The sequence below is a fragment of the Ovis aries genome, chromosome 2 (assembly GCF_016772045.2).
Source record: "Ovis aries strain OAR_USU_Benz2616 breed Rambouillet chromosome 2, ARS-UI_Ramb_v3.0, whole genome shotgun sequence".
In the NCBI taxonomy this organism is placed as follows: Eukaryota; Metazoa; Chordata; class Mammalia; order Artiodactyla; family Bovidae; genus Ovis; species Ovis aries.
Window position 1 is genome coordinate 159,029,360 of NC_056055.1, and position 5,222 is coordinate 159,034,581.

Sequence of the window (5,222 nt, forward strand, 5' to 3'; positions counted from 1 at the left end):
GTTAATATTTGTAATGTCACACGGAGAGATTAGCTCAGCAATTTCCATTAATAGGAGTCATATGGTAAAATTCCCCGGAGCTGTTTGGAAACAAATCTCTGATTGCTTAGAACTATAGGTAGAGCCAAGATACCTTGACTTTTTGTTGTTATTATTAAAAAAATTCAAAGTATTCAGAGGTTATGCCCTTTCTTAGGGTGGAGTACCAGAGATACATTGAAGATTATGTTTAAAGTTACGGTTTTCAGATGAATATTGAAGAAGGACTGAACTGAGTAGGAGATGGAATGGAGAAGGATCAGAAATGCTGTAAAGGTCACCGAACTGGGCTATGAATTGGCATGTGAAAAGTATTTCAATACCTCATGGTTCCTTGTTGGTTCTTTTCAATGTACTTAACACTCAAACTGATGAAAGAGGTATTGAGATGTTATGAGCAGTTGCATTAATCATTTTATCTTGAGTTTTGTCGTGGGATAGCTGATGCAAAGTCGAAGGGGATTGTGGGGGACTGGGTGTTATCAAAAGAAGTTTTCAAAGACTGAAAAGAAGTGTTCTAACATGTTTCCTCCATTAAAAGTGGGAATGTTTGGGTGGAGGGTGTGGGGAGAAAGTGTTAATTTTCCTTTAACATGTGTTTAAAAATTGTTCCTGGAAATTAATGCTAGATGGTTCATATGTCTATAAATATGAAGGATTTCAGATTATTAAAAATAGGACTCAAAATATTAGAATGAATACTTAAAAAAGGAAGTAGTTTTATGTTTCATCTTCATATGACTCATTCTTGAATTGTTCTTTAAAAATACTCAAATGGCTTAATGCTGATAAGACACACAAATTTTGAATAATTTACTTATTAAAATTTTTGAAAATAAAAATGTAAAGTCTACTAAAAAGTTGAAAATTATAGTTAATTCATATACTATTAGTATATATAATGAGGCTTCCCTGGTGGCTCAGATGGTAAAGCATCTGCCTGCAATGTGGGAGACCCGGGTTCGATCCCTGGGTCCAGAAGATCCCCTGGAGAAGGAAATGGCAACCCACTCCAGTACTCTTGCCTGGAAAACTCCATGGATGGAGTAGCCTGGTAGGCTACAGTTCACGGGGTCACAAAGAGTCAGACACAACTGAGTGATTTCACTTTCTTTCACTTTAGTATATAATAAGAATTCAACTGTCAAGGCCAACTGATGTGTGTAAAAAAAGAATTCATAGAAATAACAAACTAACTCTGAGTTCTCTGATAGTCCATGCTGCTGCTGCTGCTAAGTCGCTTCAGTCATGTCCGACTCTGTGCGACCCCATAAACAGTAGCCCACCAGGCTCCCCCCTCCCTGAGATTCTCCAGGCAAGAACACTGGAGTGGGTTGCCATTTCCTTCTCCAATGCATGAAAGTGAAAAGTGAAAAGTGAATGTGAAGTCGCTCAGTCGTGTCCGACTCCTAGTGACCCCATGGACTGCAGCCTATCAGATTCCTCTGTCCATGGGATTTTCCAGGCAAGAGTCCATAGTTAGTTTTAAATATTCTTTTTCCCCTGTATCCAACAAATATTTTTTAAAAAACCTATTATAGTAGAATTGCTTATTAATAGGTCTATCTGCTCCTTGTACTGGATGATCTTCGTAGTTAAAGGTTGTCTTTCTACCTTAGTGTCGTCTGTGATTATCTGGCCCAATGGCCATTCAATAAGAGTTTACTCAGTAGTTTGGTACTGTTTTACTTTTAATCTAGACAAAAAGAAGCTCAAACAAATACATGATCTTACCCAAGTCTTTAATGCCCTGGATGGTAACATTGGGACATTTATGAATAAGAAACTTAAATGACAACAAATGACAGTTTGGGAAAAAATACTTGCATCATATATAATCAGGGAAATATTTCTAAGAGACAAAGAACGCAAAATCACAAGAAAAACACAAACAGCTAAGTAGGATGATAATAATAATGTAAATTATGAATAAAAATACACATGGCTAATAAACACATGAAGATCAGCTCCACTAAGTTATCAGAAAGTCAGATTAAAACAATAGTGAACTATCATGTTTGCCTGTTTCATGAAACATAATTTTTAAAGGTTACTAATATCAGTGGTTGGTAAAAATGTGGGGAAATGACCTCAGATATTTTTAGTGGGAGTGTAGAATAGTACAGCCCATTTGAGGGAAGGGCGTTTTCAATTTCTCATCTAGTAAAATTTAAAACACATGTGTTCTTTGAACCAGCAATTTCACAATTTGGAGTTTATCTTAGAAAAATACTGGTACAAAGAAGCACATGTCTGAATGTTTCTGGCAGCATTTGTTGCATTAGGGAAAAATTGAAAGCAATCTAAATATCAATTAATAAGGTGCAGGTTAAATAAATTGTGGCTTGTCCATCTGAAGAAATCTACAGTCATAAAAAAAAACTAAGTGTATTAACAAGGAAGTATATCTATGACAGTGTGTGTGAAAAAGCAAGCTGTGAAGACATATATACAGTATGATTTTTTTTTTTTTTTGCTTCAAAACTTTATGTTATTTAAGTCTTATGCTTAGTGACAGGGAACTATTGGAAATAAAATACATCCATTAGAAGAAATTATTACTATTAAAATGTTTCTCAATGATTATTTAATAACAAGGTAGATAACATATGCTTATCTAATATTTTTATATCACTGAGGGTAAAGCAAAATGTCCTGTTTACTGCGTAAGTATGACCTGCTGTCTGTGGACACTGCAGTGCAATTTAAAAAATACTGTAATTATAATTTCAGAACTTCAGAATCTGAATAGGTGCCAGTGTTCTCTTTTTTAATATGGGAAAAGGAAATCCTTTGAAGATCATTTGAAGCTTGGACCAAAATTCCATAGCTGTATTATTAGGATCACTCTGTAGTCTTCAGGATTCAGATACAAGGGAAGCTTCAATTCAACCTTTTAGAGAAGACATTCCAGCTCTCATGATCTCATCAACCAGGAGAATGTTGGTGGCAATCACAGTGCAGGAGTGAAGAAGCTGTTTCTTTACACAATAGTTATCCCATATGCCTGCTTCTGCTGCTACCATTGGTTCACCAGTGTTCAAGTCCACACCCACAAGCTAACCGGATTCTGAATGTTCTGCTTGAACTTTAACTAGTGTTTCCTGAAGGTCAAAACCAGGATTCTGAGCAAGAACCTTGGGAATAATGAGCAACGCATCAGCAAATGCTTGAACTCCAAGCTGGGCCCTGCCCTTTACACTGGGCTTGTATTTAACCAGGGCTTCTGCCATCGCCACTTCCACTGCACCAGCACCTGGGACTACACAGCCATCATCAATAGCATTTTTAACCGCCCTCAAGCCATCTCTTATTGCATCTTTGATTTGAGTAAGTGTGTGCTTATTCGGTCCTTTGATCAATAACGTGACAGAGCGAGGATTGTTACATTTCTCAATAAAGGTGAACTTCTCTTCTCCCAATGTATATTCATAGATAAGTCCTGCATGTCCCAAACAATCAGGATTCAGGTCATCAAGAGAATTTAGGGCTATCCCACCACAAGCAAGAGTCAGCCTTTCCATGTTTCTCCTTTTAGCTCTGCGCAGAGCTATAATGCCTTCTTTGGCAAGAGCGTCTAAGGAAAAGGGATCAATTCCCTTTTGATTAATAACAACAAATCCTTTATCTGAATCACCACAGACTTTCTTTTTCAGGTCGATTATTTTTTTAACTCTGTCCTCAATGAATTTTCTTTCAGCTTTCACTAACTTCTCTCTCTCCTCTGCACTCTTGTAAAAAAAGCCAGAATTCACTTCTGTTTTTTCATATTCTAATGACACGTTGCATGTGAGGATGTATGCATCTTCTACTCTCTTCTTCATATCAGGATGCCGTGCCCCATGGTCCAAAACAAGGCCTCTGATTAAGCTTGTATCTGTTTCAGATTTATGTTTCATCTCCATGATCTCAACCATGAAGAGGTCAATAGGTTCATCTTGTTTTTTAATGGCCAAAATGGAGTCCACTACGGCCTCTGTTAAGACATCAGCAAGTTCAGCATGAACTTTAGTTCGTAGAGATGTTCTGGCCACGTCTATAAGTGTTTCCCTGTCCATCTCTTTGCTTTCTTTGACTTGTTCCAAAAACTGAAGTGCCTTTTCCTTTGCAGCTTCAAATCCTTCTGTGATTATTCTGGGATGAAGACTTTCAGAAATGCAGAGATCCTCCTGCTTTAGCAGCTCTCCAATGATGAGGACGTTGGAAGTGGTACCATCACCAGTTATGTCATCCTGGGCTGTTGCTACTTTGGCTATTAAGGAGGCTGTTGGGTGCTGAATTTGCATTTCATGAAGCAGCACATTTCCATCTTTAGTGAGTTTGATGTCTCCAGCACCAGAAACAAGCATCTTCATGGTGCCCTTAGGCCCCAAGTTGGTTCTCAGCACGTCCTGCAGCCCCCGGGCCGCGCTGATGTTGACCGCCAATGCCGCCTGGGCTCGGGCCACCTCGGCCTTGGGGTTCAGGGTCTTCACGGCCGCCATAGCTGACCCAGCAGAGGAAGATAAGGGGACGCGGCGTGGCGAAAAGCCATGAGCCGGTTCAGCGTGGCTGGGGGGCGCTATCCGGGCCTTCTGGAACCTGATTTTTTTTTTGGTAAAATATATAATCACGATAAAAACTACACATACTAGAGTTTGAGAAGATGCACAGTGCTAATGGTTAATGACCAGTGGGCATTTTATTTATACTTTTGCACTGACTGATATTGCAACTGGATAATTTTTTTAAGCACATGTTTTTAAACTGCGAAATGTAGAAGGAGGACTTTTTGTGTTTAGAGTAAAATTTGTAATGTGTACATACACTTCTTTTTCTTAAGTATTTCTAGTGAATGTAACACATGAATATGCTTTAAAAATCAAATAATACAGGAGGGCTTTATATATCAGTTTGGATAGTTTTGACTGCAAGTAACAAAAGCCTTGAATCAACTGACGAAAAAATAAGGTGAGTATTAGCTGACATTACAATGTGTCAAAGGAAGTTAGTCTTCAGGGTTAATCCAGTTGCTCACAGGTGTCATGAAGAACCTGTGTTCTTTCCAATTCATCTCATACTCAGATTCACCTCACTTAAGGCTTCACCGGCCCTAAGTGTCTCACCCAGATAAGGCAACATCATCAGGAAGAGAATATAGCATATGTTCTTATAGTTCCCTCTAAGGAGTGAGGGGCACTTTT

At 38.5% G+C, this 5,222-nt stretch overlaps 1 pseudogene; it reads right to left on the reverse strand.

Annotated features, from left to right (window-relative positions):
• Window positions 1-2,788: 2,788 nt before the first annotated feature.
• LOC105611847 (T-complex protein 1 subunit zeta-like) lies at window positions 2,789-4,558 on the reverse strand (annotated as a pseudogene).
• Between the last annotated feature and the right edge of the window lie 664 nt (window positions 4,559-5,222).